Source organism: Mustela nivalis, assembly GCF_964662115.1.
Source record: "Mustela nivalis genome assembly, chromosome: 17".
NCBI classification, from domain to species: Eukaryota; Metazoa; Chordata; class Mammalia; order Carnivora; family Mustelidae; genus Mustela; species Mustela nivalis.
In genome coordinates this window covers 13,331,408-13,351,088 of record NC_139036.1, presented here as the reverse complement: position 1 = coordinate 13,351,088, position 19,681 = coordinate 13,331,408, and the positions used below count along the sequence as shown (strand labels likewise).

Below are 19,681 nucleotides of genomic sequence, written 5' to 3'. Positions count from 1 at the left end.
GGTGGCTTAGGCCAGGTGGCACCTACGAGCTGCCAGGTACTGGGAGCTTGGGGCTGTGCCCTTGGGGCTATGCGCCTGGGGCTGGTAGGGCCTGTGGACCGCCCTGTCTGAGCAGCCAGCAATCTGGGCGGTGGCCAGAGAGCCATCCTCCTCGGTTAGAACCCTGCAGCCAGTCTCCCTGCTGTGCAGACACATAATTATATTTCACATTAAAGGGGAAGCTGGAAGCCAAGGGGGCCAGGGAGCCCTTTGAGGCCTGTGCTCCGGGCACAGACCTGCCTCCTTGGCCCAATTCTGTGGCCCCAAGGCTGAGCAAAGGGTCAGACTGGTGATAAAATGGGGTCTTCCTGGGCCAAGGCCCAACAGGGCAGGTCTGTCTGCCAGGATGAAAGGCCCGGGCCTGGCGGGAGGTTGAGAGATCTGAGGCCCAGACAATAGGCCCCAGGAGGCTGGGAGGGTAGGGCGAGTGGGGACAGGCTAGGAAGAAAGCCTGAGTCTTGCAGGGGTGGCAAGAGAAGAGGGTCACACGGGGGTCAAGTCAGCAGAGAGAAAGAGAGAGAGAGGGAGAGAGAGTAGGGGGGAGGAGCACCGAGGAGAAAGCAGGAGATGGGAGAAGCCAAACAGAGCACAAGATGGGGAGGAGAGAGATGCTATTAAAGAGGGGGAAAGGATGTATGTATACGAGTGTGCATGCCTGGTGTGCAGAGAGAAAGGATGCCATGGGAATGATGTACAAGCCAGGATCTGTGTGCACATAGGCACACGTGCAAATACCACCCTGTGCGCACACGTATGAGTGTGTGTGCACCTGTGCACCTGCAGCCGTCATACCTGTCCGGGCGTGCATCTTGCCTGCTTGTATGCCGACGCCTGAGCGTGTGTACCCGGCTGTGTGCACGCGTGTGTGCAAGATTCCCTTGCCTGTGTGTGCGCTGGCCATGCACCTGTGTGTGCGCGTGTCCCTGGAGGACATGCCTCTGTGTGTGTGTGTCTGTGTGTGCGCGCGCGCGCCCCATTGCGCAAGTGGCTGGCGGTGTGTGTGCGGGGGGCGGCCCGGGGCTGGGGGCGCTCTGGGCCAGGCTCGGGCCGGGGTGGGCGGGGGCAGCGGCGGCGCGGCGCGGGGCGGGCGTGCTCTCGGCGGAGAGTTAGAGGAGTTGCCGAGCTGGGTTCTGGTGGCAGCGGGGCGCGGAGCTGGGTGCGCGCCGAGCCTCTGCCTCCAGCCGCCTCCTCGCCCTCCATTCCTCTCTCCCCGCCTTCCCCGGGCCTTGCCGCTGCCGCCGCCTCCCTGGGAACGGTAGCCGGGGGCGAGGGGCTGGCGCGGCCGGAGCGGGCGGGGAGGCGCGGGGCGCCGGGGCGTAGAGGGGAGCGCGCCCGGCCCTGCCCGGGATCAGATAACAGCCGGCGGGGGAGGGGGTGGGCCGGCCGCGCTCACAGCCGGACGGAGGGACCGACGCCAGCCGCGCCGGCCAGAGCGAGCGCCCCGCGGCCGGGGGCGCCGTCCAGGCGCGCGCCCCCGACCCGTGGCTGAACTGGGCAGATCGGCGCCCCAGACCCACGCGCCCCTCGGGATGGAGCGCCCCCGGGGACTGCCCTGAGGCGGCGGCGGCGATGCAGCCAGCGCGGTGGCGGCCGGGGCCAGGAACGGCCGCCCGGAGCTCGGAGGACGCTGAGCGCGCCGCGCCCGGGGCACTGACCGAGGTAAGTGCGCGGCCGCCCTGCGCCCGACCCCCGGGGGCCCGACTCCAGCTCCCCGAAGGCCTCTCCCAGGCCCCGGAGCGAGCACGAGGTGGTGCTGCAACAGGGAAGGTGGGGCGGGAGGGATTTTTTCTTCCTCTCGTTTTCTGTTTTTTTTTTTTTTTTTTTTTCCTCCTCCCTTGGTGAGCCATCGGAGGAAATGCTGACTGCGAGCTTTTCTTCCCCTGCCATGTCTCCGGCTACTGCCACCAGGGAACTTTGCTCCTTGCTAACCTTCGTCCTGGGGGCGCTCCGGGAAACTTTGAGGCACCCTCGGTACCCCTCTGGCTGTCTAGCACATGGGGGCTCGGGAGAGAGCGTGGGGAGGCACTTTCGCGCGCGGCTTCAGTCCTATGCGTGACCTTCCCCGAGACCCCGGGATTGGAGGGGGGGGCATAGAGGGGGACTCAGTCCACCAGTGGCCCCGAAAATGCCCCCAGGCCCCAGATCTCCGGGTCCTTGGAGTCATTTCTCTTTCCCACCTCCTGTGCTCTAATGGAGTAAAAATATTCTGGAAATGGTGTTTTCCGCTAGCCAGCCAGACGGCAACTCAAGCCGCACCTTTTTGCTTTTAGAAGTCAGCCTCCATTGCAGAGGGGATGACCCTTTAGCTGAGAAGCCCCCAGGGTTTCAGGGCAGGAGTCCCCCCTACATGCTCACCTCTGCTGTGGATGCCCAATGGGGAAGCGGGATAGGGAAAGTGGGGACTCAGTGGAGCGACCCCTGGGGCAGGGAGCTGCTGGGAGGGGGTGGTGAAGCTTCACATGGGAGTTGAGGCCCCAGTGCATGTCTGTGCTGCCTGTTCTGAGCAAGTGTGCCCTGGTCATATGAATATTTTAAAACCTGTGTTTGGAATGGGAGGTCACAGAAAAGTGTTTCTTTGGAGGTGGTCTTCTGTTCTGGGAGGTTCTTGCCTCCTCACAGTCTGGAGTTGCTGGGACTCGGGGCCACCATGTTACTCATTTCCTAGGGGTTGTACCCATCTAGGAGTGCTGCACTGCCTGTGACCGTTTCTACTTTATCCTTTGCTCCCAGTGCTCAGACTGGAGCCCTGGGATAAAGTGCTGGGGACCTCCTGCCCCCCATATCCACCTCCCGGAACCCGGGTTCACAGGCTCTGTCTCCCAGGATCGTGGAGGCACCCACACGCCGCCGCTGAAATCAGCAGCCGCCTCCTCGAAGGTAGAACCCAGAAGGCGTTAGCCTCCAGCCTACCCCTTACTCCTCCCTTAGATGCCAAAGAAAAGTCCATCCTGCTACCTCCCCGGGAGCCCAGGCTCACTTTGTGCTAGGTTGTTCCTTTGTGGTCCCTCATGGGGCCTCCTCCCTGGGCAGCTGCCAGAGGGCCGGAGATGGCCAGGGAGGAGGTCCCAGCCCTAGGCCCACTGGAGGCTTATGGTCTTTCTTATGTGGAATGCACTGTCCTCTGTTTAGAGAAAATCACCTCCCTCCTTGCACTGGGACCCCAAGGAGAATCCTCAGAGAAGTCTGCCCTCAGCTGTCTGGTGGTCCCTTTCATCCAGCCAGGGGACTGGATGTTGGCAGCTCTGAGAAGGGGACCTTGGAAGGGCTCCCTTCAGTGGGGTCAAGACTCATTAGAGAGAATGGGGTGCTAAGGGGAGGTACTTGCATGAGCACTGCCGGAGGCCAGCACAGGTGCTCCGGTGGCCCAGACAAGAGGAAAGACCCCTGTTCTCTGCGGGTGCATGGCTAAAGAGGGGGTACTCTGTAAATTCTAGGGGTTGGCACTACTCTGACTTGATTGGCCTGTCCCTGGAGCCCCTCGCCATCAAGCCCACCTGCCACAGCAGACTGCCCTAGGGCTTCCAGATTGCTCAGGAGGGAGATGTGGTGTGGGTCGGCACGTGGTGGAAGGTTGTTCCATGAGCTGTGCTGTGCTGGGAGAAAGATATGCCCAGAGAGGCACAGGGTCTTGCCCAAAGCCACACAGCTAGTCAGGAGTTTGAGCAGAACCCTCCATCTTACTCTTCCCAAGCCAGGCAGCTGCCCCTGTCAGGCCTATTGTCCCAGGGCCATGGTGTCTGCCCGAGGCCGAAAAGGGTAGGGTTGGTGGCCCTGTGGCAGGGAAATAGTGGGGACAGCAGTGAGGAGAGGAGTAACAGTAGCAGCGACAGCAGTGCCCTGCAGTTCTGCAGTGCTGGGCCGGACTCCGCCTGCGGGTGCTCTCCTCAGGCCCGGCCAGCCCTCTGGTGCCCTGGGCCACAGTTGGCAGCACCAGGCATGGCACCCGGAGGCCTTGGCGCACGTCTGGGGCAGAAGCAACTGCGTCGTCACTCCTGGCAGCCTCTGTGGCCCTTGCCCGGCCCCAGGCTGCAGGCTGCCGGGGCCCCCTCAGAGCCCACCTGATGCCCACTGTTCGTCTCACTGCTCCCAGGCCTGGCTCAGGGCCGGAGCGGCCTGCTGACAGGTGCACCTGGTGTGTGTGGCTGGGCGCCCGCCAGGGCTTCGCTGGGAGTGACACACGGGCACACCTGCCCCTCCCCTAGGGCCTGCAGCCAGAGCCCCACCATAGGCTGGATGAGGCCGGGAGGGAGGCAGCTCAGGGGTGGCAGGAGAGGTGGAGGCCGGGCCAGCCACTCGAAGGTGTGGTGGGTGTGGGCTCCGTCCCCGAGGCCAGCTGTGCCAGGGGAATTGGCTGCGTGAGAGGAAGACAGCAAAGGCCGAAGATGAAAGCAAGATAGCCGGCTGGAAACTGGGCCGCGGGCAGGGCAGGGAGGTTGGAGGCTTCAGAGGAGCCTTGGGGGTGGGGTGGGGGGGCTGGGCCGAGGCAGGCGGATTTTCCAGAGGAGCTGGGGCCGCAGGCAGGTCTGGAGCCCTCAATGGGCGCTGGCTCAGGGCCCAGCACTCTGCCACCTGATGTAATTTCCTAATGGCCTGCCAGTGCAGAGGTGTCCTTGGCTCCATTGTACAGACGGGAGATGTGAGGCCCAGGGAGGCACCGGGAGGGACTGGAACCTGTGTCCCTCAGATCCTGAGCCCCGGCGTTCCCCCTGCCCCAACCCCCAAGACAGAGCTGTGCCTTCCTCTCTCCACAGACACCCGCCTGGTGCCCTGGGATGTCTCCCGCCACCTCCCTGGGGCCTAGTGAAGGCCTGGGCTTGCAGTAGGTGCTCAGGCAGTGCTCACGGGGCCTGCGTCTGGGCTGCTTTCTCTGGATGTAGAGGCCTTCATGGGAACTGTCTCCTTGCTGTGGCTGTGGTGCCGGGGCCTGTGGTATGCTGTGGATTCTAGGGCTAGAGCCCCGGGCAGCCTCAGCTGGGACCCCACTGCAGAGTGTGGCATACAGAAGGTGCTTAATAAATTGGTGGAGATCATCTATAATCCAACCAAAGAGAGAGAGACCCGGCCCCTTCCCTCAAGAAACTCACTGTTGGGGAGGAGGCTTCAGGGCAGACAGCCAAGGTGAGTGAAGCCCGTGGTGTGACTGTGGCTGAGTCACTTCTCTTAGCGTGCGGTTGCTCATCTGTGAAGTGGGATCAAAGCCTCAGCTGGGGAGGCTCCTAAGAACACCTGGGAGGGGAGAGTAGAAACGGAGCTTCACGGTGGAGGGGGATCTGAGCGGAAATCGGGTGTGGAAAGGGAACTCCACGAAGGGGGATCTGAGCGGAAATCGGGTGTGGAAAGGGAACTCCACGAAGGGGGAGAATGTGGACATGGTGGTGCCAGAGCCTTCAGCATCTGTCATTCCAGGGCAGCCTTTGCTTGGACATGTGGGGACACTGAGGCCCAGGGAGGGCTGCAGCAAGAGAGGGCCTCAGACACAGGACTCCTGCTCCTACAGGGTACCCCCCTCCCTCCCCCACTGATGGGCCACAGCTCAGATCTTCCTGCCCAGCTGCTGAAGTGGCAGCTGTGGAGGCAGTGTGAGGTCAAGGGGACCTGGGGGACCCCTAGGCCAGCCCCCCTCATTGGCCTTCAGCCCTGGAACACCAGACAGAGTACCATTTGCCCAGCCAAATAGGAGCAGGAGCCCCTTCCTCCGAGATCCCGGGGAGCCAGTCCACCCTGGCCCGGCATGGATGCTGCCCTAGAGTTCGTGGGTGCAGCCCCCTGGCTCCTGCCAGGGACCCATCACCCTCAACCAGCTCCCTCTCCTTCCCTCACCCATGGTCTGGAGCTCTTTCGAGGACTCAGGCTTTGAGAGGAGCTGGAGAACGACAAAATCAAGATTTCAGAGTGGCTATGGCTGCCTGAACACCTGTTGTGAACTTGACACCTTCTGGGGGCTTTGGTTTTTGCCTCAGGCTCAGGAGCCTCCTATGGTCCTTTCCCACCCCACCCCAGCTCAGAATGAAAGCCACACTCCTCGCTGTGGCTCCAGGGCCCTGCACCGTCTGATTCTCTGTACTCCCCTCTCTTCCCACCACTGCCTTCCTCTCCTCAGGCTACCCTGTCTTTCTCCTTGCTGCACCTCCAACACACAAAGCCTGCTCCTGCCTCAGGGCCTTTGCACTTGCCACTCCCTCTGTTGGAAACACTCTTCCCCACATCTCCACACAGCCTCCCCCCTCACCACCTTCGGACCTTGTCCAAATGCCACCTCCTCCATGAGGCCTCTCCTGGATAACACCATGGCCTCCTTTTACCCACCTTCCCTCTCCTGCTTTTGTCCTCTGTAGGATTTAATGCGACCTGCCACATTATGTTTCACTTGCTTCTCTTGCCTATTGCCTGTCTCCCCTACTGGGAGGCAAGCCCTTGAAGTGCAAAGTTTTGGGTTCAGTTTGTGACAACCGTGTCCCCAGTGCCTCCAGCAGCATTCAGTGAGCAAGAGAAGCTCAGCAAACATGTGTGGAGTGAATGCGTCCGTTCAGCCATGCCCAGTGCCTGATACACTGCGGGTGCTCACAGCAGCGGTAGCTGCAGTTATTGTTCCACTCTACAGATAAGAAGACCGAGCCTCGGGGAGGTGACATCACTGGCCCAGAATTGTGGGGCTCGTGGCGAGCAGAGTCAGCTTTCAGACCTTCTCTCTGAGCCCTTGGCCTGCCATCTGTCTATGTGAGGGGGAGGCAGTTGGCATGTATTTCAGGCCCCGACTCTGCATTGAGCTCTTTATGTCTGACCTTACCTGCTTTGAGCTCTGACCCTTGCCGTGTCCCAGGCCCCTGGCTCACTTCCAGCTTAGGAGGGCTCCCACCCCAACTCCGTGGGGGCCAGAAGCCATTCCCATTGCAGAGTTCAGCAAACTGAGGTGCAGAGAGTCAGGGCCTTCTCTTCTCGTTTGTGCCTCTCTGTGCCTTCCTTCCATAGGATATGTGGCAGCCTCCTGCGGGGGCTGGGGGCAGCCGAGGGGACGGTGTCTCCATTTCTTGCCCAATTAAGCATTTTCACATGCCCGTTGGCCATTCGTTTCTTGTGTCAGTGTGCCCTACCTCCTTTGCCCCGGCTCTGTTTTTGAGCACGATATCTAGGTTTAAAATGTGTGTGTGTGTGTGTGTGTGTGTTTCAAGATTTGCCACGATCAACTTTAGCAGCTTCCCAGTTGTAAGAAGAACCTACAAGCGTTCTAGTTGGCAAAGCACAACCCCTCCCGTTTCCCTGGATCGTCCCAGGCCTCTGCCAAGCTCGGGTTTACACCCCTTCTGTGGGTGAGCAGACAGATTCCGAGGGGCTGGGCCTCTGCTAGCGCTGTTTAGCTCCACCAGGCACCCACTGGGCTGTTGGGCCAGATGTGCCCAGGGCGGGGCACTGTCCCCGGACGCCCACCCTCTGGGGCAGAAAAGGGATCAGGTCCCAGTGAGCAGCAGAGTGACTGTCACCAGCCTCTGACCTGCCCCCGCCCTGCAAGTGGGTGACCTAGGGAAAGGGTACAATAGGGATGTCCCTTGGGGGCAGGCAGGCTGAGGCCCAGAGAGGGACAGTCCCCAGCCAGAGGTGCTACAGCTCATTAGGAGCAAGGTTGGGGGTGGTGGTCCAGACCCTCTGTCCCCCAAAGCCTCCTTGCAGCTGTTTGGAGACTTACTTAGGAGAGCGTCTGAGATGGGGAGGTACTGAGCCGTGTGTGTGTGTGTGTGTGTGTGTGTGTGTGTATGTGCACGCGTGTGCACGCGTGCTCGCATCTGATGGAGAAACAGGCTGAGAGGCTGAGGGCAAGGGGGGTCTGGGAGGGGCTGTGCAACCCCCACCTCCTGCCCACCTCCCTCTCCTTCCAGCTGCAGCCTGAGCCCCCTGAGCTGGCGGCTCCAGCCCTGCAATTCTCCAGCACTTAAAGCAAAAATAAATCACTGCCAGCAGCTGGCGTTCCGGGTGGTAGCAGCCGCCTCCCTCCTGCCCCCGACCCTGTGCCTCTGGGCTCCTGGTTCCAGGCCAAGGCCAGGCCAGGCTTCCACTCAGGCCTGTGGGGGCCTGGCGAGCGCTGGAGAGGGCCGAGGGCAGCCGGTCCCATCCCTGCATGGGCCTAGAGTTTGGCAAGGCTCCAAGAGCTGTCGGGGTCCCCTGGAAGGCCGAGGTGGAAGTGCTCGTGGGGCTCCTGAGGGTGCAGGGCTCTGGGGGCAGGTGGGGAGCTCCAGAGTGGGACTTCCCAGAGGCCTTGGCGATGGCCTTGTGGAGGGGGGGTGTGGGCAGGGCCTGGGAACCCCCCACCCAGTCCACCCTCAGGACCCACCCCTGGCTTCGGTTCCCTCCCTTTCTCCGAGGGTTCCCTCTGGTCGGGGCTGAGTGCACAGGCTCCGGGCGGGGGTCTCGGGGGTCCTTCCTGCTCTGAGTCCCCTGCTGGGGCGTGAGTCTGGGGCTCTGGGCCCCGTGCCCCAGATGGCGGCTGAGGTGCGGGTGGGTGGAAGCGGATAAAAGAAACAAGGGAAGGAACACAGACGGCAGCGCAGACTTTGTCCTCTTTTCTCCTTAATCATGATACTTTTTCATTACCCAAGTGTTCGATGCTCACGGTAAAGTATGAAGCCAGTGGAAGGGTGGCAGGCACATTTCTCCTTCTCGGACCCTGTCTCCACCTCACCCCACCCCAACGCTTTATGTTCTTGAAGTGACCATCATTAGAGAACTTTCTGGACTGTCTGAGTGCTTACGCAAACATGTGAAGGTAGTTATATAAACATGCCGACATCTATAGTTCCCTTTCTCCTTTCTTCCTTTCTTGCTTTCTGGTTTTTTTCCCCATGGGATCACTCCATACCTGCTGTCCCTGCTGCTGCCCCAGCGCTCCAGACCCAGGGATTTCGTCCTCTCTCCTTTGATGGGCCTTGGGTTGAGGGCTGAGTCACAGAGTCTCCAGATCATAGAGTCTTAGCTGCGGAGTCTTTGAATGCGCAGAGCCTCCCCAAGTGCACGGGTCACAGCTTCTTTGAGTTGTGAAGTTGTAGCCTCTTTGAGACACAGAGCCTAGAATTGCAGAATTGGTGCATCTTAGCCCTGGGAGAGGTGCCGAATCCTCAATGGGGTACCTCCTTCCTCAGAACTCTCTAGGAGCATTGAGGGAATCCAGATCTCCTCGGCTCCAGCCAGAATTTCTGATGCGGAGGGTCTGGGGTGGAGTCTGGGAATCTGAGCTTTCCGACCTCCCCACCGGCACTTCCCCTGCCGGGAAGTCACTGGGCTGCAGGGAAGCTCCCGGATTCAGGCTAGGTCCCCCCCGCTGGGGGTCCTAGGGACCACTGTGCTGACCCAGCTGTCACTTGACACAGTCTGAACAGTGTGGGGAAGGAAGGTGCTGGCTGCAGTCTGCATAGTAGGGGGGGTGTGGGGGGTGAAGGGCCTCTGTTCGGGGAATTGGGATCCCCTGATTCATTCTTGCGCTGCTCTGTCTCAGGTGTCCACCACCTGCTTGGCCAGCCCCGTCATTCCCCTAACCTGGTTTGAACCGCATCTGAAAGACAGCGCCAGCCTTCTTCCACTGAGGGCCCCTGGTGGGGAGGACCTGCTAGCCTAAGTCCGAGAGAGGTGTGAGTCCCTCCTGCTGCTCTCCTACCCCAAGCCTCAGTTTCCCCATTTACAGAATGGGCATGAATACCGTGCCCACATCTGGGCATCCACTTTCTCATCCCCTCTTGACTTTGGCTCTGCGGTCAAGGCAGGCAGGGCAGCATCCTCCCTCTCTCTGCTCCCCCACCTTCTGCCATTCGGGCCGGAGGCGCAGCCATGCCCATTTTCTTGGCCTGCTGAGCTTCAAGCTGTCGGCAGCACCTGCCTGGCTGGGGCGGCCAGGCCACCTACTGGGCCCCGGGAACCTTCAGGACACTGGAGGGGGTGCCCCCAGCAGTCTGCGGGGAAGCTGCAGTGTGGTCCTGCCTCTCCCTGGGGGCTGTGTAGTGAGGAGACCCTGGCCACCCTCTTCCTTTCCCCTGCTGACCCTGCCAGCCCCCGCCTCAGGGGCACCCATGGGGCCTGGCCCTTATCCTGCAGCAGATGCTTTAGGCCTGAAGCTCCAGGGCCAGGTGACCAGGCTTTGGGCCCCATCCTGACCCAGCAACCTTCCTGGTGGTCGCAGGACAGGCTGTGGCTGGAGTCCTCTGGAACTGTGACCCAAGCCAATGGTCTTAGTTTCCTCATCTGTGAAATGGGAACACTAGGGGAACTGGGTTGAATTAATCCATGCACTTGAGGTAGTGTCTGGGTTGTGGAACGAGTGCAAAGGCAGCGGTCTGGTGGGGGACAATCGGCCAGGTCCAGAGAAGAAGACAGACACTGGGACAGCGGGAGCAAATTGCACCCTGGGTTGGTATCCTGTGGCTGCTGTAGCAAATTACTCCAAGCAGAGTGGCTTAAAATGACACAGATTTATTATATCCCAACTCTGGAGGCAGGAAGTCTGAAATCAGGATGTTGGCCGAGTTGCTTCCTACCCGAGGCTCTGAGGGAGAATTCTTCCAGGCCTCTCCTGGCTTCTGTAGCTGCCAGCAAGCCTCGGTGTTCTTTGCCTTATACATACACATCCCTCCAATCCACATCTGGGTCTGGTCTTGTCATGTCTTCTCTTCTAAAGACACTTGTCATTGGATTTAGAACCCATCCTAATCTAGAATGGTCTCATTCCCAGATCCTTAATTTAATTTTATTTGCAAAAATTGTCTAAAGAAGGTCACGTTCACAGGTTCTGGGTGGACATATCTTTGTGGCGGGCTGTCATTCAACCTGCTACACATCGTCTATTTCGTCAACCAAGATACACTGTCCTGTATCTTGATTTTTTCCTTTTTCAGAAAAATACTCTATTTTAGTCGTGTATTTTGGAGTCCTAGAGCACTGGAGTTACATGCTTGGCCTCTGCCACTCACCAGCTGTGTGTCCTTGGGCAGATTTTATTTGATTGTTCTGTATCTCAGTTTGCTCACCTGCAAAGTGGGGATATTAATGGTCCTTCCTCTCCTGAGGCCATCAGGAGCAGTGAGAGGAAACACGCAGCACTGGGACGGGGCGGGTGCATAGATGACACCTTTTGTTACTACATCGATCAGTGAAATGGTTATGAATCCAACTGGCATTTCCCACGTGAGGTGAACTTCCATTTAGTTCTCCTGCCTCTTTCTGATGCCTATCGGTCTCTGCCCAACGCTGGCGCTGTCACTGCCAGAGCGAAACCCAGGTACTTGGATCCTCATGCCTGGGGTTGTCCAAAAGTTCCAGAAATGGCCCTGTGGGGTCTGAGGGCCTGTGCCTTTGTGACTTAGAGAGCTGTCACTGCTGGGCCCTCCAGCTGGTCATCCCAGGGCCCCCAGGTGTCAGCAGAGTTAAGCGTGCAGCCCCCCCCCCCCACAGCGCCCACGGCCACCAATGTCACCTGCCACCTAGACCCTGCCGGTCCTGGCCGTGAAGAGTGGTGCTTCTCCCTCAGTGGCTTCATTTGTCTTTGGCTTGTTCTAGAGCCAGGTGAGCAGCTTTTCACGTCAACACACCTTCCTGTAGTTTTTCTGGGTGCCGTCGTCTCCTGCAAAGAGGTTACATTCGTGCCCTTCCTCATTCCCCCAGGTTGAGTCCCTGGGAGTCAGGTGGCGTGCCCCCGCTGCGCCAGGAGCCTGTTCTCATCCCTGCGGCTCTTTGGGGCAAACCCCAGGGACAGGAGATGGTTGCCTCATTTCACAGAGGCCAGAATTGAGGCTCAGAGAGGCCTGGCTCTGACAACCCAGTCTGCGTCCCCACCCCCTGAGAGCTGGAGATGGCCGGAGGGAGGGGGTTGCATTTCCTTTGTACCACCCTGGCCCCCCCCCCATCCCCACCCCAGGCCACCAAGTGGCGTCCCTGTGGAGATAGCCCGGGCCCTGAAGAACCGCTGCAGTGCCTGGCCTGATGCCACATGGCCTCCAGAGCCTGGGTGTCCTCTGCCCCCTCCCTTGGCTTCTCGTGTCAGGAATTTGAGGGGCTTCAGGTAAGCGCCAGGCCTGCTGGTGAAAGCAGCAGCCCGTGGAGTCACCCAGAGCCTTTATTTCTCTGGAAGTGGTGTAACCTTTCGGTGAGACCTGGCACCCAAAAATCATAATGGAAATGACTGTTTACCCAGTGTCTTCTGGTGCCAGGTGCTGTGCTCAGTGCTTTCCCGAACATTATCTCATTTAATTCTCAAAATGTTCTGGCCAGGCCGGGGGAGCAGGGCTTGAGAGATGAGCCACTGAGGGACATAAATGGTCAAACAGCATTTGAACCCAGACTAAGTAGTCCTATGAGTGGGCCTCAGTTTCTCTTCAAGGCCATGAAGTCTTCTAGGGATCCCGCAGGCCCTCCTGGGTTCTCCCCTGAGGGGCCGAGATGCCCTGGGCCAAGGATCTGGGAAATGCTCTGTTGGCCATGAGCCAGGTTGGCCTGGATTCAAATGGGGCTGGCCCCCGCTGCTAGCTGTGTGTCTCCTGGCAAGCAAGCTTCACCTCTCTGAGCCTCAGTCCCTTATTCTGAGAAATGGGGCTAAGTCTACCCCGTTTAAACTGTGATTGTGTGTGCCAAGTATTAGAACTACTATAGAGTTCTAGATGATGGAGGGTTCCCAGAGTTCTGCCCATTTTGCAAGTGGTGAAATCGAGGCCTCAGGAGGAAGAGGGACTGGCAGAACTCACACCCACACTGAATGACCTGCTGTTCTCCATCCCCTGTGACCTTAGCCACAGGACATGGGGCTGGTCCCTTGTTGTTTGCCCCCACAAGAGTAGAATAGAAAGACCATTGCTTGAGCACCTACTGTGTGTTGGGAGGTTAATGCAGAGGAAAGATTTAGGTCAAGGTTTTGCCTAAAGCTCTCAGGATGGGGCTTCTTCCCCTTTATCCGTTTCCTAGGTAGAGAAGGGACTTACATCTGTTTACCAGCCCCATAGCCCTGGAACCCCTGCCCCCCGCCCATTGCTGCATTGTGTGCATCCGTACATGTGGACAGTGGATGCATCAGGCCGTCTGCAGACCTCCATGAACGTTGTCTGCTGCCCCAGGCTGTGAAGGCAGTGGCTCTGCCCCTGGTGCGGGTGAAGGCGGTTGTGGGTCGCTCATTCGCTCATTTAGCTGTGAATTTAAAGTGAAATTCATCCATGTGGCCTGAGTAGATGTTTCCGCAGAGGGTGGGCATGCTGGGGGTGGCAGCGTGGAGCAGGCACCCTCCGGGAAGGGTCTCTAGCCCCCGTCCCCACAGGGAACTGCGGTGGCACCAGCGTCGTCCACAGAATGTTTCCAGCCAGTGGAGACTTTAGAGAGGCCTTCGGAGCCATCCCTGGGGCCCTAGGCAGGGGCGAGTACAGAGAGGTCTTGTGCCACCTGCCTCCTGGGTACACGCGAATCCACCTAGACACACAGGGAGAAAGACTGCAAGGACAGGAAGCCCTGAGTCCAACGCAGCCCACTGTTGCTTGGGCGGCCGATGAGCCTCACGGGCCCCTCTCCCTCCAGATCCTGCTTCTGAGCTTGGGCTGCTGGGCCCAGACCCATCCCCGCCCTCTTTGTTCCAGAACCCTTCTCCTCAGTTCTGGGTCCCTGCCTTCCAGTCCGAGGTCTCAGAGCCTTAGCTGACAGCATGGCCTCCTCTTTCACTGAGAAAATCAAAAAAGAGAACTTCTACCCGCTCCCCGGTCCCCAGCCATGGCTACTCATGTCCTGGCCCCTGTGACTCTCAGCGAGCCCTCTTCTCTCTCCTGTGGATGGAACATGAGCCTGCCTCATCCACTGGGCCCCCCACCCCTCTCATCTACAAAGGATCATTACCGTCGTGAGTCTCCCTCTCTCCGCTAGACACTTTCCTACAAGCTGCACCTGCTTCTTCCAAAGGCTGTCATTAATCGCCCACCATAGGCTGGCACTTTCTCCAAGGACCAGGACACTCCAGGGGATGAAACAAAGCCCTGACAACACCCATTCATGGGAAAAACCCTCAGCAAACTAGGAATAGTGGGGAACTTTCTTGACTTGATAAAGACTAGCTACTACTATAGCTAACATCATACTTAACGATGAGAAACTGTGTTTTCCCACTAAGATTGGGTACAAAGCAGGGATGTCCCCTGTTACCACTCCTTGTTACCATCATACTGGAAGTCCTTGCAAATGCAATTCAGTGAGAAAAGGAAATAAAAGATATACAAATTGGAAAGAAAGATAAAACTGTGTTTGTTCATAGATGACATGATTGTCTATTGGAAAATCTGAAAGAATAGAAAAAAAAACTAGAAGAAATAAGCAGTTTTAACAATGTTGTAGGATACAAGGTAAATATACAAAAGTCAATTGCTTTCTTCTATACCAGCAATAACCAACTGAAATTTGAGATTAGAAACAACACCATTGGGGTGCCTGGGTGGCTCAGTCACTTAACTGAGTTGATCTCAGTTCAGGTCTTGATCTCAGGGCTGTGAGTTCAAGCCCCACACTGGACTCCATGCTGGGTGTGGAGCCTACCTAAGAAGAAAAAAACAAAAAGCTACAACAACTGCACCCCATACCATTTATTTTAGTCCTCCCCAGAATGGAGTGCATAGGTGTAAGCCTAACAAGAGATATACAGGATTTTAAGAGGGACACTACCACACTCTGGTGAAGGAAACCAAAGAAGAACAAAATAAATGGGGAGATAGTCCATGTCTCAATATTGTCAGGATCCTGGTTCTCTCCCATCTGATCTATAGAATCAGTGACATCCCGATCAGAATACCCAGTTAATTTACAGATATCAACAAATGCACTAAAGTTATCGGGAGAGGTGAAAGACCCGGATGGGGCAACATAATGTGGAAGAACAGTTGGAGGACTGACACTGCGTGGCTTTAGGACTTGCTGTAAAGCTACAGTATCAAGACTGTGGTATTGACTCAGGAGTAGACAAATGGGTCAGTGGAACAGAATAGGGAACCCAGACACAGACCCCCACCCCACACCATCAGTATTGTCAGCCTATCTCTGACTAAGGAGCAAAAGCAATACAATGGAGCAAAGATGATCTTTTTAGTAAGTGGTGGTGAGACAACTGGGCATCCAGAAACAACAAAAAAATATGAATCTAGACACAGACCTTACAGCCTTCACAAAAATTCACTCAAATTGGACCAAAGATCTAAATGCAAATGCAAAACTATTAAAATCCTGGCAGGTAACAGAAGAGAAAACCTACATAACCCTGGGTCTGGTGATACCTTTTAGGATGCACTGTCCATGACGCGATCCATGAAAGAAATGATTGACAAGCTGGAGTTGATTCCAAGTAAAACTTGTGCTCTGGGAAAGATGGTCAAGAGAATTAGAAGACAAGCCATGGATTGGGAAAATATATTTGCAAAAGACACATTTGATAAAGGGCTCTTATCCAAAATAGACAAAGAAGTTTTAGAACTCAACAATAGTAAACAAATAACCTAACTAAAAAATGGGCCAAACACCTGAACAGACACTTCAGTCAAGAAGCCATATGGAGGGTAAATGAACATAGGAGAAGACACTGCATGTCTTATGTCATCAGGGAAATGCAAACTACAGCAATGAGATGCTACCACATGCCGGTGAGACTGGCCCCTGATCCAGGGCACTGACCGCAGCAGAGGCAGGTGAGGAAGAGGAGAAACAGGATTGTTCATTTCTGGGGCAAATACAAAACTGCACAGCCTCTTTGGAAGAGATTGCTGGTTTCTTAAAAACAAGACATGCTATTACCATATTTCTTGGTCTTTACCCACCAAAGTGGAAGGCTTACATCCACACAGCAACCTATGTGCGGATATCTGTGGCGGCTGTATTTGTGATTGCCAAAACTTGGAAGCAACTGAGATTGTGCTTCAGTAGGTGAATAGATAATTAAACTCTGGCCCATCCGGACAATGGGATATTATTCAGCAATAAAAAGAAACAAGCTCTTAAGCCATGGAAAGACATAGAGAATCTTTAAGTGCCAGTGACTGAGTGGAAGAAGCCAGTTGGAAAAAGCCACATGCTGTATGGTCCCAATCATAGAACATTCTGGAAGAGGCAAGTGGTTGCCTTCTCCGGGGTAGGGAAGGGGAGAGGAATAGGCAGGGCAGAGGGGATTTCTAGGCCAGCGAAGCTGTTCTGTGTGCTACCACAATGCTGGACACAGTCATGACACATCTGTTCCAACCCGTAGACAGCACAGCAGCAAGAGTCAGCCCAAAGGGAGGCCATGTGCTTTGGAGGATTGTGCTGTCAGTTTAAGTCTGTCTGTTGTAACAAATGACCCAGCCTGGAGAGTGATGTTGATAACAGGGAGGCCGTGCATGGGTGGGTACAGGGGGTAGACGGGAAATCTCTGTTCCTTCCCTTCAATTCTGTCCCAAACCTAAACCTCTAAAAAATAGTCTTGGAAAACAGTCTGGGATGCCGAATCCCTGCCCTCCAATGTCAATGGGCAGCTGAGCATGGACCGTGGAACATACGAGAGGGAAGGGGACCTATGATCAGAGAGCTTCCTGGAGGCAGGAGGAGCCAGGAGGAGATCTGAGGGAAGGGGGCGCCGAGAGAGGCCAAAGGCAGCAGGTGCTTACTGGGTTCAAGGACCTGGATGGAGAGTGAGGAGGGGCCTGGGGGCCGTGCAGGGTTGTGGTGTGTTTCTTTCCATCCCGTTCCCTGTCTGTGGCCGTGGCCCCGTGGGGTGTATGCAGGCACCTGGATGTATATCTGTCGGGCTAGAGTTGGGTTCAAATCTCTTTCATGTGACTTCTCAAAAAACACTTTTTTTTATTTGAGGGAAAATTCACACGACGGAAAATGAACTTTTTTTTTTTTAAGATTTTATTTATTTATTTAACAGACACGGATCACAAGCAGGCAGAGAGGCAGGCAGAGAGAGAGGAGGAAGCAGGCCCCCTGCTGAGCAGAGAGCCCGATGTGGGGCTTGATCCCAGGACCCTGGGATCATGACCTGAGCTGAAGGCAGAGGCTTTAACCCAATGAGCCACCCAGGTGCCCCAGAAAATGAACTGTTTAAAGCAAACCGTTCAGTGGCATCTAGAACGTTCTCAGTGTTGTGCAACTAGTCCCTCATCTTGTTCCCAAATTTTTCCATCGTGAGAGGAATCCCCATGCCCGTTGAGGAGTCATTCTGCACTCTGCGAGCCCCACTCTCCACCCCACGGGCCTGGAGGCCTTGCATCTACTTTCTGCCTTTCTGTTTATTGACTCTGGATGTTTGTAAACATGGGATTGCACAAGTCTTCATGTCAGGCTTCTTCCACTTAGCGAAGTGTATCTGAGGTTCAGCCGCGTCGTTGTGGGGTCGGTACCTGATTATTTAATGGCTGAGTGATGTTCCACTGATGAACGTCCACAGTCCTTGTGTCCTTTAGCCGCTGATGAGCGTTCGGGCTGTTTCTGCCTTGGCTGTCGTGAGTCGCGCTGCTGTGAACAGGTGTTTTGTGTGAGCGCTGATTTCAGTCCCCTTGTGTGTACACCTAGGGGAGGAAGGGCTGGGTCAGATGACGACCCTGTGTTTAAGCTTCTGAGGTTATATTATCTTCCCACACTGGAAACATCATCCCTGCCCCCTTCCCCAAGCTCCTGCTCATTTCCTTGTTCTCTGCAAGCACAGAAGTCCTCATGGGATATGTCCCCCCAGTTGCTTTCCCCAATTTCGCCTCTTGGGCTTCATCCCTGATCTTATATGATGGCAGTGAAAACAGCTCAGGTCCAGGTCACCTGTGTCCCCCACAGTCACCTCCAGCGTTTGTCCTGCTCACCATTAGCACCGTCTGGATCCACGGACCTCGCTCTCCACAGGAAGGCCTGTGTGGCTCCACAGCCGCCCCAGTGCCTCGAAGTGTGCTTGCTGGGGTGCCCTCTCCTCCCACACATGGCCTCAGCCATCCCCTCAGCCAGCTCCCGGTTTTGTCTCTAGTCCAGGCCTGTTTTCCCCTTCCCGTCTCAGCCTCCTGCCTGCCCGGGCACATCTCCCCTGCGTGTCCGTGGGCCCCTTCAACCTTCCATGGCCAGAACTGCACTCCTGCCTTCTGCTGACCCTCTGCCCCCTCCCTGGCCTCTCCCCAGGCTGCGGATGCCCCCCATGCCTCCTAGGGGGGTTGGTGGTGGCTGGCAGGTGGGAGAGCCAGCCACGACTCTGCCTTCTGGCAGGACTGCTTCAGGGCTCAGTCTGCACTCTCTGGGCTCCTCACTGAGCAGCAGGTGCCTGCATCCCAGTCTCCACCTCCTCGGACTGTCCTTAAGGTGAACCAGGGCAATCTGTGGGGAGTGCCAGGCGTGTGGCGGGTGCTGGGGCATCTCGAAGCCGCTTCCCATCCCCTTTTCCTGAGCTGCAGCAACTTCTGCAGGAAGCACTTCAGGCATGCTGCAGAGCTTTTCTGAACCTCAGTTTCCCTGTGTGTAAAATGGGGATAAAAAGCTACCCACTAGAGGTCCTAGCAGGGTCTAGTGTCCAAGAGCTCCCATGGGCCTGGCACCCGCCTGAGACTCCGCTTGTGTCCGCGTGGGGGTCATGGACATGTGTGCTTAGCACGGCCCTGTCCGGCAGACAGGGCTCCCCAGGGAAGGGGAGTGGGAATGGGAAGGCTGGCGGGAGAGAGAGGCCACCTCCCAACACGAGCCCCCTCCGTCAGCCCCCCCCCCCCCCGGGCTGCAGCTGCTGAGGCAGGAGGCAGAGGCCCAGCTGATCGCCCACCCCCTAATCAGCCTGTCAGCACTGAGGATCCGGCAGGGACCCCCTACTAGGGCTGTGCCTGGAGGCTGGATTTGGAGGGGGTCCCAGCCACCTGGCTCCCCTTGGCCTGGGATGCTGGTACTGCTGGGAGTGGGGGTTTTGTGGACCCCTCCCCTCCTCTCTGCTTTCCCTCCCTACAATCCAGGGACTTCAGGAGGCGGAGCCCAGGCCAGTGAGTTCGGACTCTGGGGCCTGGGACCAGGCGTGGAGACAGGGTCAGACTGTCCAAATGGCAGACGGTATCGATGGGTTGTGGCGCATGGTGATGGGGCCAGTTTGGGGGCAGAATAGACAGACAAAGACTGTAGGGATGGATGGAAAGCCTGAAGGTGCGTGCGTGTGGGCATTGGAGAGGGGGGCTCACGGCCAAGTTTTGTATGCAGGTAGAAGAGATGTGCACTGTGACCAGTGAGGAGGGCATAACCTGACAGCATCGGGGGCAGTGTGGGCAGGTGTGGGTAGCATACCTGGGCTGGGCCTCCACTTGCCCAGGCTCTGACCCTCAGTATCTGCTGCCCCTCTGGCCCAGCCCCTACTCTCTGGTGAGGGGCTGAGACCACTCCCAGGCCAGGGATGGGGTTTTAAGTCACTTGTCTTTTATTACCTCCACCATCCCTCTGCCACTGCTCCCCGTACTGTGGTGCCTGCATCGCCCCAACACCCAGGCTCTCTGGGCTCACCTGTCGCCCCAGGTGGAGGGAAAGTGCAGGCTCCTGGGTCTCCAGAAAGGGGGTTTACTGGAAGCTTCTGCTGCCTCAGAGCTTTGTGGGTACTGACACATCGCTCTCACACAATAATCCTGGAAGATGCCTTCCCTTGGTCATCCCTATTTACAGATGAGGACATGAGGCTCAG

General features: G+C 57.0%; 1 protein-coding gene across 2 annotated transcripts in view; it reads left to right on the top strand.

Annotated features, from left to right (window-relative positions):
• Positions 1-1,090: 1,090 nt before the first annotated feature.
• The window catches only part of KCNJ12 (potassium inwardly rectifying channel subfamily J member 12), a 43,068-nt gene continuing 24,477 nt past the window's right edge, over positions 1,091-19,681 (top strand). The window contains exon 1 of one of the 2 annotated variants that reach the window (XM_082708326.1): positions 1,091-1,698. The gene's annotated coding sequence lies outside the window, so the exon portion shown is untranslated. The remainder of the gene's footprint in view (positions 1,699-19,681) is intronic. The other variant, XM_082708328.1, reaches the window with a different exon arrangement.